Source organism: Borostomias antarcticus, assembly GCF_949987555.1.
Source record: "Borostomias antarcticus genome assembly, chromosome: 1".
Classification (NCBI taxonomy): domain Eukaryota; kingdom Metazoa; phylum Chordata; class Actinopteri; order Stomiiformes; family Stomiidae; genus Borostomias; species Borostomias antarcticus.
In genome coordinates, this window is record NC_140234.1 from 25,420,572 (window position 1) to 25,433,071 (window position 12,500).

The 12,500-nt window shown below is 45.6% G+C and overlaps 1 protein-coding gene across 1 annotated transcript in view; it reads left to right on the plus strand.

The window, feature by feature from the left end:
* LOC311315879 (steroid receptor RNA activator 1-like) overlaps positions 1–12,500 on the plus strand; it is a gene marked incomplete at its 3' end in the record, with an annotated part of 116,922 nt that overhangs the window by 98,575 nt on the left and 5,847 nt on the right. The window lies entirely within an intron of this gene.

Sequence of the window (12,500 nt, forward strand, 5' to 3'; positions counted from 1 at the left end):
TGAAGGCTCCTCAGAGTGAAGGTTTTGGGGGCTGGGAGCCTCATCAGTGTGAAGGTTTTGGGGGCTGGGAGCCTCAGGGTGAAGGTTTTGGAGGCTGAGAGCCTCAGGGTGCAGGGTCACAGGGCTGGGATCCTCTGGAACCTCTGGAACCTCTGGAGCCTGACCAGCCTACCTGCATCTGCTCTAGATGAGGCTGAGATGCTCTGTGTTCATCACGGCTCCCATTAGACCCCCCAGGGCAACTGAAGCCTCCGTCATCCGCTGGTATTCCTCCAGGACTATCGGGGGATTAGAGTCCAGACGTCATCCGCTGGGATTCCTCCAGGACTATCGGGGGATTAGAGTCCAGACTTCATCCGCTGGTATTCCTCCAGGACTATCGGGGGATTAGAGTCCAGACTTCATCCGCTGGTATTCCTCCAGGACAATCGGGGGATTAGAGTCCAGACTTCATCCGCTGGTATTCCTCCAGGACTATCGGGGGATTAGAGTCCAGACTTCATCCGCTGGTATTCCTCCAGGACTATCGGTGGATTAGAGTCCAGACGGGTCCAGCCTGGTTCTGAGTCCATTCCTAGAGAAGATGGTGAAGGAGGACGGGGATGATGTGACCGAGCAGCTCCGATCCCCACCGGCCGAGGGCAGGAGTCCTTCTGATCCGGCGGAGAGGGAGAAGACAGAAGGAGGAGAAGGAGAGAGAGAGAGAGAGAGGAGAGGGAGAGGAGAAGGAGAAGGAGAAGGAGAAGAGAGTGATCTTCCTCCTCTTCTCTCCGCGGGTGTGAGCTGGTGAAAAGGTAGTCAGTCTCTTTCTGGCAGAAAAAGCCTGCGCCTGTTTTCAATCTGAACCTCCCCCCTTCTTTTCCCTCTCTCCTCTCCTCTCCTCCCTCCCTCCATCCATCCTCCCTCCTTCTTTTCCCTGCCTCCCTCCTCCTCCTCCTCTCTGGGCAGGATGTGAGTGGATGCCTAGAGAATCCAAGGCTGTAGCCAGCAGCTGAGTTCAGGCTTTCTGCTGCTCTTTATTGGTGGGGGAGGGGAGGGGAGGGGCTTAAGTAGTCTCAGTAAAGTAGTCCCTTTTAGATAGACATAGTCAAACTGTCCACATGCGCGTGTGTGCGTGTGTGTGTGTGTGTGTGTGTGTGTGTGTGTGTGTGTGTGTGTGTGTGTGTGTGTGTGTGTGCTGTGCAGCCAGGCTGATCAGCTCTACACACTCAGCACTTCTGTCAACATGTGGCATATTTAAACACACATGGACCGCCCCCGGAAGCAAGACCAAACTGGGAGCACACAGACATAGGAGTCATTCAGCCGTGTGTGTGTGTGTGTGTGTGTGTGTGTGTGTGTGTGTGTGTGTGTGTGTGTGTGTGTGTGTGTGTGTGTGTGTGTGTGTGTGTGTGTGTGTGTGTGTGCGGGTGTGTGTTTGTGTGTGTGTGTGTGTGTGTGTGTGTGTGTGTGTGTGTGTCTAGTCTTCACATAGAAACCACCATATCAAAGTCTTGGAACTTGCCCAGAGTGTGACCCCTGTGTTTCCATGGCAATCATCAGGAAGAAACAGACATGATGTGAAGTCATTTGTTTTTGGACTGAAGAGAAAGAGAGCATGATGGGAAACGAGAGGGGAGGAGGGAAGGAGAAGAGAAGAGAAGGCGGGGAGGGTAGAGGAGAGGAGAGGAGAGGAGAGGAGAGGAGAGGAGAGGAGAGGAGAGGAGAGGAGAGGAGAGGAGAGGAGAGGAGAGAAGAGAAGAGAAGAGAAGAGAAGAGAAGAGAAGAGAAGAGAAGAGAAGAGGAGAGGAGAGGAGAGGAGAGGAGAGGAGAGGAGAGGAGAGGAGAGGAGAGGAGAGGAGAGGAGAGGAGAGGAGAGGAGAGGAGAGGAGGAGGACTTCTGGCTAATTTGGACTTGAAGGGAATTATCCATTGTGGTTCTGCTGAGCAGGACGGAATCTCAGCCAAGATTCAACTAGAGGAGGATTATATAAGTTTCTATCAAATAAACCATGCCAGATAGGAGCTGCACATTATGACTTTGAAACCAGTCTCCACCTCTTTCACTTGCGTCAGGAGTTGGGACATGGGACCCCTGTGGAGACACAAGGGAATGTTTTCATCTGGGTATTTTTGTGCGTGGCTGGAAGCCGGCACCATAGATAGCGTTTGTCGGGTAGTCACTCCCTCCCTCCCTTACTCCGTTGAATGTTGACCTGCATTTCTCTGTTGGCGCCACAAAAGGCAGTAGTCCCAGCACACTAGAGATGTGCGGATGGAGTTTGAGCGCACCCGAATCCGCGTGCACTCATCAATCATCCACCCGCCACCCACCCGATGTAATTATCTTCTAAAATGTAGAGACCCGCCCCCAACCCCCCAAACAGTAAGTTATTGTATTTACATTTAAATTATGTCCAGCCGTTCATGCTCATTCGCTTTTCATAGAGGCGCATTTTCTTGACTGAAGCAATTCAAAGATCATAGGCTCGCTTTCGCAGGATCTCGGTTGACGAAGTGGTCGAGGGTATTAGAGTGAGCTGCTGGCAGGTCTCGCGCTTTCTCACAGTTGTTATAATATAATATAGGCTATAGAATTATAGTAGTTATTAAATACGAATATAACTGACAAATCCACCCGTAATCCACCCGAAATTAATCACAATGTTGATTTTTATTGGCCCACCCACCCGCGGATGCGGATATCCGCAGATGTCACGGATATATCCGCAATATTCGCATCTCTACAGTACATCAAAATAATGAAGGACACCAAAATCAACCCGCCGATCTCCGCTGCACAAGTAGAGTAGTGGTGAAAGTATTGGACTCCCACCCGGGAGATCGGGGTTCAAGACCCAATGGGGATGATTTTATGGGACTATACCCCAAACCTCCACACATTCATCCTTTCACTCCAACCTTTTCCCAGATAGCACACAGATATCGGTCCTCCATCGGAATCAGAGCGACAATCCACTGGAGTGTTTCTACTGGGGGGTGTCTAGAGGGGCTCCGTTGTTAAACAGCTGGAGAATTTCTGCTGGCGAGTTGTTAGCGGTCTCCAAGCGGAATTCCACTCGCATTCGCATGCGCTGACGCCCTGCCCTGTCACTTTTCTGTACAGTTACAGTAACTGTACTTTGTTTGATTTTTATGTTCATTACGTTCTGTTGCCCAAGTATGATTTAGTCCACGCTCTTATTAGTTGGCTACAATGTGTATTACCGGTGATGGACTGCATTTACCGTCTTCAGCCACGGGAGAGTAGCAACAGGCTTAGATAGAATGTTTTCCTTGTTCAGTTTCAACAATTCAATGAGTATTGAATTACTATTCAATAGTATATTTAGTTATTTGTGTAAGTATTTCTATTAGTTATATATTATATTTCTTTATTATTTCAGAGACCACACCCTCACTATCTGTTTATGTAAGTGAAGAGAATTGAAAGGTCATATAATCCTTATTAGGGGTTTAAAAAGTAGTAATATTGTCACAATACTGAGGAAAGCTTGCGTGCAACGAGTGCAAGTATGCTCTCCTCCAATTTAAGAAACTGGGCTCAGCATCATGATCATGATCACAAGATTATACAGCTTACATATTTTTAAGCAATGGTAGAGTCTACTTTTCATGTCAGTGAGTCTAACAAAATTGATAATGCATGGGTTGTGTCTTTTGTCTTTTCCCACGTGGCCTTCATTCCTGTCTGGGCTGTTCATCGACCACTATGTTCCTGTGCTCTGGAATAAAACAAGTGTAGAGGTAGTGTTGTTTTCTCTTTCAATGTCTAGTTAATGGAGTAAACAGTGAAAAATTCACCAAGGGGTGGATCAGGATCTGCTTCAAATAGGTCCTCAGAATCAGAAGTGAGCCTCACAAAAGGTTGAGAATCCCTGGTCTAATGTAATAGTCTGTTGTAAATAAATCATGTTTAGAATTTAAAGCACACCCCAAATTAATGGGTACCTCCGAGCATGAAGGTATCAGTCCCCTCCTCTCCAGACTTTCCTGTCCTCTTCTACTGTCACTGTGCCAATAAAGCAGACATGTGTTTCTGAGCTAACATGTTCTTTATCCCTCTTAGGGGCTACGTGGAAAAACCCAGTCACGAGGGGAACCACTGAGGAGGCACTGCAGCAGGAGGCTACCAAGTACCTGAAGGGGGCGTCAGACAGGGAGGGTGGCTGGAGCAACTCAAAATACTGAACTGCCCAGGAGCACCTGGTTCCATGGCCCCAGACACTGGGCTGACTGTGATGTAAAACAAGTCTGTAAGTTTTTATTTTATTTATAAGGAAATGTACAGTCTGTTTTGCAGATGAATGAACTGTGTCAAACTGATTGCAGACACTGGGTGACCAATTAAGTGACCAATTAGAAGTCCCACTGATATACTAGACTTGTGCTTACTGTTATGTTTCTCTGTGTATGCAACTTCCTGAGTGGATCCAGTTATAATTAATATAATTCAAAGCATTTTAATAAATATGAGCATTGTGATTTGCCATTTGTGTTTGTCAGTTGTTGTCAGTTATTTAATTAATGTGCAGTAATTGAACATTTGAAATACTCCTGTTTTGAAATAATAACTACAGTATAGGTGTCTCAGTAATTACCAATTATATATTAGGCTATATTTTGCATGTATTTACCAGGTAAATGTAGTAATTGGGGGACTATGAAAGGAAGGGTTACCAAATGTTCAGAGTAAGTTAATTTAGCAATAGAATAAGGGCCAATGGGCCTAGGATATAGACAATAAACTACCGGTGGAATGTTGGTGGAGCAATAGTGGGAGCATTTCGGATTACTAGCGGACCGCTGTCCCTGATAATAATAATCTGCCAGAGGTCCGCTTGCCATTCGATGTGCAAATGGCCAGGAACCCGCCAGTGGATTCGGCCGGAGGTCCGCCAGCTCGTCCATCAGGGACCCGCTGTAGGTCCGCTAGCCTTGTGTTATATTCTGCCGGAGGTCCACCAACTCATCCATCGGGGACGTGCTGTAGGTCCGCTAGCCTTGTGCTTTCTGGGTTTATCCCTTACCTTTGTCCAGAAACAGAAGTTGAACCAATTGCAGCAAAATAGCTAACGTTACAGGAATCATCAGTGCAACTGCTTTAGCCACTGACCGCTACCAATAATGTTATGGAAGCTGCTGCTAGTTGTTGTGAGCTTCCGTCCTACCAGTCCTGAACAGAAACAAGCCAGCCATGCACATAAGCCAGGCTGGGCCTGGCCTGGTTTCTAATGTCTAATCTAATTTTATTTCAATACAATGACAATTTCCCCTTGGGGATCAATAATGTATCTATCTATCTATCTATCTATCTATCTATCTATCTATCTATCTGTCTGTCTGTCTGTCTGTCTGTCTGTCTATCTATCTATGAGCATGGTTTGTTGACTTGTTGATAACATATTAATTATTAAATTATCGAATGAATAATCAAATGCATTAACTTATTAATTAGCTAATTAGTTAGCTAATAAAATATTGTGGTAACAACAGCAATGCACTAGTGTCCACTGTCTTACTGCTTAGTTAGCAGCAGGGGGAGCCAGAGGGCAGGCCAGTCCAGACAGCCCTCTGGATGAGGATCAGGCTCACGGCCAAGCCCAGGCTCGCTGCCCTGGGTCAGTCACACGGACTGGGAGCTGCCATTCATACACTGCACTACTGTCTGAGGTGTTGCTTAAATACAGACCATTGTGATTTATAATATACTATAACGTAAATACAGACTACTGTGACTTATTCATATCACTGGCTCATGTGCTGTTTAAATACAGACCACTGTGATGCATGTGCTACTGTAATTAGCATGAGAAGAACATTAGCACGTTGCTAGCACATGTGGATTCTAATTATGACCAGATTGAAGATTAACACATTGCAACATGCACCAAATATTGTTTTTGTTCTCAGATCTCTTCCAGGTGAGGACATGACTGGGTTTCCTCTGGAAAGAATCTGTATTTATATGTAATAATTTATTTAGATAACTGTTTTCTAATGGTCATAATGTAATGTCCCTACTGGAAGAGAGTTGGACTGAGGTGCTTATGCTTTTGAGGATGAGAGGAAATATTAAATTGATAAAATACATTCAGCAATAAACCATTCAAATGAAGCTTCAAGATGTTCCGTTGTATATGTTTATTGCTATCTTTATTTAGTCAATAATAAGATCTTAATGAGTGTTGTTTGAAAGCTAGTGTTAATATTGATTAAGTGTCTGCTCTCTTGATAGAGTGTCTTGTCTCAGATCACAACAGTTTCAATGTTTCAGTATGATACCATTATTTCTTCAAGAATGTTTGTTTTAATTTCATAACACTTTTAAATGGCTGTCCATTACAAGCCTAAACCATTTACAGAAAACTGTAATAACAGTTGTGATCATTAAATTCAGAAGTGTAAAAGACTGAGATAGATAGATAGATAGATAGATAGATAGATAGATAGATAGATAGATAGATAGATAGATAGATAGATAGATAGATAGATAGATACTTTATTAATCCCCTTGGGGAAATTCAATGTATCTACAGTAATAGCTCACGGCACAACATAACATAGAACGACATAGCAATACACAACACAACAAGAGACAGACAGCAAATTCAATCATTCGACATGTCATACAATGTGAGCCTATGATAAAAACGTGAGTAAAGTGCATAAAGTGAGTAATAAACTAATAATAAAAAAAAGTGTCAGTAGTAAATTGCAACTGGTTTGATTTAAAGCTCACACAGCGGTTAGGTGTTGATTTTTACTCATCTTTTTGTGATCACTCATAATTATAATCAAACATTCATTGTTATTCAACTATCTACAATGCGTTTAATGCTTCTAAAGACTTAATCTTTTCTATTGCACAAATGTCCGTTTTAAAACTGTAAGAGCATTTTATGTTTATCATATAAGAGCTACATAATTAGGTTGCAGTTCATGTCTGTTCTAGTGAAGTATCTCTGTTCTAGTGAAGTATCTCTGTTCTAGTGAAGTATCTCTGTTCTAGTGAAGTATCTCTGTTCTAGTGAAGTATCTCTTTTCTGGTGAAGTATCTCTGTTCTAGTGAAGTATCTCTGTTCTAGTGAAGTATCTCTGTTCTAGTGAAGTATCTCTGTTCTAGTGAAGTATCTCTGTTCTGGTGAAGTATCTCTGTTCTAGTGAAGTATCTCTGTTCTAGTGAAGTATCTCTGTTCTAGTGAAGTATCTCTGTTCTGGTGAAGTATCTCTGTTCTAGTGAAGTATCTCTGTTCTAGTGAAGTATCTGTTCTAGTGAAGTATCTCTGTTCTAGTGAAGTATCTCTGTTCTAGTGAAGTATCTCTGTTCTAGTGAAGTGACTGTCTAGTCTAGTCTAGTGACTGTCATTGTTTAAATGAAATTAAAATGAATGATGAAATAAAAACATATGTCTGTATCAAACTGATTATTAAAAATTTACATAAAAATGTGTGTGAGTGTGTGTGTGCATGTGTGTGCGCATGTGTAGTACAGTAGTAGTAGTAGTATTGTATTGTTATGGCATAAAAAGACAACAAAGTAACACCATCTAGACTAGAATACAAATTTACAATAGCTAAAAATATACAGAAATATGTGTGCGTGTGTGTGTGCATGTGGGTGTGTGTGCGCGCACGTGTGTGTGTGTGTGTGCTCATGTAGACAGCAGCCGTATAGTCAGGATCAGGAGTCCTCCTGTCTCTGTGACACAGAAGTCACTGCCCCGCGTCTCCATGGCACCCTGCGTTGTCGAGGAAGTCACACCTGGCTGTGAAGTGTGACCTCACACCTCCATGCCCCCCCCCCCCCCCCCCACTCAGCCGTGCCCAGCCTCCAGCTTCTCCTGGGGGATGACCCGACCTGCTGTCTCTCTGGGGGCATCTCTCTCAGACCCGCTGTCTCTCTGGGGGTATCTCTCTCAGACCCGCTGTCTCTCTGGGGGTATCTCTCTCAGACCCGCTGTCTCTCTGGGGGTATCTCTCTCAGACCCACTGTCTCCCTGGGGGTATCTCTCTCTGAGCTGATCACATCCACGCTCCCAGGACTCTCCGACCTGCTGGCAGGCATGTGAGCGTGAGCTTCCTGGAACTGGACCAGACAGTCTTGAGGCAGAGAGAACAAGAGCCACAGAGAGAGAGAGATGTCGTCTGTGAGAGGCTGAGGGTTGGGGGAGAGAGGGAGAAAGGGGGGGGAAGAGGGGTTGGGGGAGAGAGGGAGAAAGGGGGGGGAAGAGGGGTTGGGGGAGAGAGGGTTGAGGGAGAGGGAGGAGAGAGAGGAAGAGGGAGGAGAGAGGGGTGGGGGAGAGAGAGGAAGAGGGAGGAGAGAGGGGGAGGAGAGAGGGAGAGAGGGGGAGGAGAGAGGGGTGGGGGAGCACTGTCTCTGTCAAGGGTCTCTGTTCTTCTCTCACCAGAGCCTCTCTCAACCCAGCCCAGACAGGAAACTACAGGGAGGCAGAGACCAGGAAGGGACCTCCCTCTCCTCTCCTCTCCTCTCCTCTCCTCTCCTCTCCTCTCCTCTCCTCTCCTCTCCTCTCCTCTCCTCTCCTCTCCTCTCCTCTCCTCTCCTCTCCCCTCTCCTCTCCTCTCCTCTCCTCTCCTCTCCTCCCCTCTCCTCTCCTCTCCTCTCCTCTCCTCTCCTCTCCTCTCCTCTCCTCTCCTCTCCTCTCCTCCCCTCCTCTCTTCCCAACCCTCTCCTCCTTTCTTCCATCCCCTCTCCTCCTCTCTTCCCAACCCTCTCCTCCTGGCTTCCCAAACCTCTCCTCCATCCTCTCCTCCATCCCCTCTCCTCCTGGTTTCCCAACCCTCTCCTCCCTCCGCTCTCCTCCTTGCTTCCCAACCCTCTCCTCCTCTCCTCCCTCCCCTCTACTCCTGGCTTCCCAACCCTCTCCTCCTCTCCTCCCTCCCCTCTCCTCGTGGTTTCCCAACCCTCTCCTCCTCTCCTCCCTCCCCTCTCCTCCTCTCTTCCCAACCCTCTCCTCCTCTCCTCTCCTCCCTCCTCTCTCCTCCTCCCTTCCCGACCCTCTCCTCTCTCACAAGCCATTCCTCTGTTCTCTCTGCCTGCTGGATGAGCACCAGCCCCACACCAGAAATAAACACATACCGTAGGCTCTTTGGGCTTTGTGCTGGATTTATCTGTATGAAAAGTGCTGTGTTATAATATTGAAAATATCAAATTGATAGTATTACAGGTAATATTATTACAGGTAGCCTATTGTTATTATTATTATTAATATTATTATTAGGCTATTATTATTGTTGTTGTTGTCGCCATTACTACTACTACTACTACTACTACTTCTACTACTACTACTAGGCCTACTACTACTACTACTACTACTACTAATAATAATAATAATAATAATAATACATGATCATATTATTCTAAATATGATAATTCAGATGGTTATTAAAATAATTTATGTTATTATTATTATTGATATTGTTCTACACCGTATTTAAATACAACTCGTGTGTTTAGTAAACATAAATTATACATAAATAACAAGTTATTTTAATGAGTTCTCTCCAACAGAAGAAGGCCTCTATGCATTCTGGGAATATGGAAAATAACGCTTTGAATAGAGCAGCGGGCCTTCAGACGCCATCGAATGGAAACAGGCCACAGAGCTCTGCCTCTGCTCACTTTGTTACAGCCTGAGTTTAATTTTCCCGCCAGTTATCTTAGTTTTAATTGTGCACTAAAAATATTTTAAGTGCACATGAAAAACATATTTAGTCTTTTTTAATGTGCAATTAAAACTAGGATAACTAAGTTAAAGATAAAAACGAAGAGATTCATGTTTAGCGAATAATCTAGTTCTTCTGAAATGAACTGATCATCTGCTGATTCAAATAAAGGCTTAGGCTAAGTAGGCAACACATTCAGAAAAATATAAGCTAAATTAATGTGTTATTATGATTATCATTATCTACTTGAATAGGCTATAAGAAATCATAAATAGGATGTTTAACGAATTCATGAATATACTTGGTGTCTTTCAAGGAACAGCTGTGATACTGTCAACATCATCCTGACAGTTTCTTTACTTATGGGTTCATTCAGCTATTTCTATTTTATGACACGAGACGGAGGAAGTGGAGGGACAGTGGGGATGCAAAACCGGGGGCACCGGGAGGGCAACAACTTGTATTGAAATGAGCCGCGTGGTTCCCGGAGACACTGCCCTCGGGGGCTCGCGCAGAGGTTGCCTCCTTCTCTAGACGGTCCGCTTTCGAGGTGCAGGGTGAGGAGGTGGGCACGAGACGAGACGAGAGCGGCGTATCGTCCCAGTGATCTGTTTGAAGTTCAGCCTCCAACACAGGCGCGCGGAGCCTCTGTGTCTGTCTCAGGAGTGCATTTGGTCACAGAGGCACCAGGGATAGCTGTCGGATACAGTTTAATACCTCCACGACCATAGGGCTAAATATTCTAACACGTCTCCCTAATAGCCCTATCAGTCTAGAATGGACGCGGTTAATAGAAGTCACTTAAATTGACCAGTGGGATCTTTTGTGTTAAAGTACAACTATACATAGTCCTTAAATAGGCCTACTCAATATTTTCCGAAAACAACCAATAAGCTAACAAAATGTAATACCCCCCCCCCCCCCTATAAAAAACAACAACAACAACAACATGTAGCCTAATTATCAAATAATGATAGATGATGATATATTGGCTACATTTAATTCCACAATGAGGAGACGATCCAGAATATGATTACACAGGCTAAATAATTAATTTAAAAATGCATTTATCTAGTTTATAAACCGGTTGGGTTCGGGACAGGCCTCTCTAGTCTAGACCTTGCCCTGACCCCGGCACCGTTCCGCTCCGAGCCCGTGCATATTTGCCAGGGCTCGCGCGGACAATGCCGGGACAGGTTCTCCCGTTGAGAAACTCTGCATGAAGTGATGTTAGTTTCTCCTGTGCGATTTGTAGCATTCTTCTCGCCGCCCTAGGAGCCTTTGATGAAGGCCCCTGCTCGCCTTTGAAATGCAAGGTCCGTCTCCCATGCAAATGACCCGATGGGATAAGACGAGGCGAGGGAGGGAGGGATATCAGGGCAATAAAATTGTACGTCAGAGAAACTCTCTTTACTGGCAGTCAGTGTGTCAAACAGAGAGCTGAGCAGCGCAGGTAGGGCCAGGCAGGTAGCAGCAGCAGTCTAGTTAAGCAGAAAGCCGGGCTAAGGCAGGCAGCAGGACCGAACTGGACACGCACTATGCGCAGGAGTTCCCATCCGGAAACATGTACGTGAGTTATCTTCTGGAGAAGGACAGCAGCATGTACCCGAACCCGGTGCGACACCCCAGTCTCAACCTCAACCACCAGAACTTTGTTGCCGCGCCGCCGCAATACTCGGAGTTCACCGGTTATCACCACGTTCCCGGGATTAGCAATGACCACGGCCAGACCGGGGCCTGGAACCCGGCTTACGCACAGGCACGGGACGAGTGGTCGCACTACGGGCCCGGGACTGGACCCTCCACGTCTAACCCTGGGCCCATCGGGTTCAGCCCGCCAGAGTTCTCCCCGGTCCAACCACCCGGGCTGCTCCCGTCCTCCATCAACTCCTCCGTCGGGCAGCTGTCCCCCAACTCCCAGCGACGGAACCCTTACGACTGGATGAGGCGGAGCGCGCCGCCGTCCAACACCGGTAAGTCGGGTAAGATGATGTAGGCTAGAGGATGATGATCACGGTGGTGATGATGATGATGATGATGGCAGTTGTGATCTCGAGTCGTATTGAAGTAGCCTAGATGAGTGATCGTTTGAACGTTTCCAAACAATAGCCTAATAATGTCCAAAAGCCAATATGGCACAGTTTTAGGCTACTGAAAGCTGAGTGGCCTATTTTCAAAGTTAAACCTGTAGCCTATAAGATGGTACCCACTGAGCAAAGACACGTCTAAAATACGTCTTTTAGACGTCTTTTTTTGTCTTTTTCGGACGTCCAAAGACATCTAACTAGGAGCCAGAATGAATGTTTTTTTTTAACGTTCAGATAGGCTATTGGACCCGTTTTGCAGGTCCACAGACGTCTTAGAGGGGTCCAAGCCAGACGTTTGAATATTGAGGGGTCCAGCAGACGTACAAATGGGGTTCTGGACCGACGGACGTTATTAAGACATGATCTGAACGTCTCCCTGACGTTGCGTGTTTGCTGGGTAGGCCGAATAGCCTATAGGCTAAATGCAGGGCGGAGAGATTATGCAATAGTAATGGTATGGAGCCTAATGTAAAAAAAAAAAAAAAAGGCTATATTATGAGGTTTCAATTAGGCTAGCCTATATTTCCGTCTTTAAATGGAATAAGATAATTGATTCTGGACTGAAACTCACGCAGTCTGAGTCTCTCCCTTATCAATGCACCTGTTTTAACTTCTACGTTTGCCGGTTCTCCTGCCAGATTGCTAGTTTAATTGTCATTTTTCCTATTATTCATATGATAGCCTGGTTTTAACTAGGCCTATCTATGCTGTGGTTGGCCTACTGTG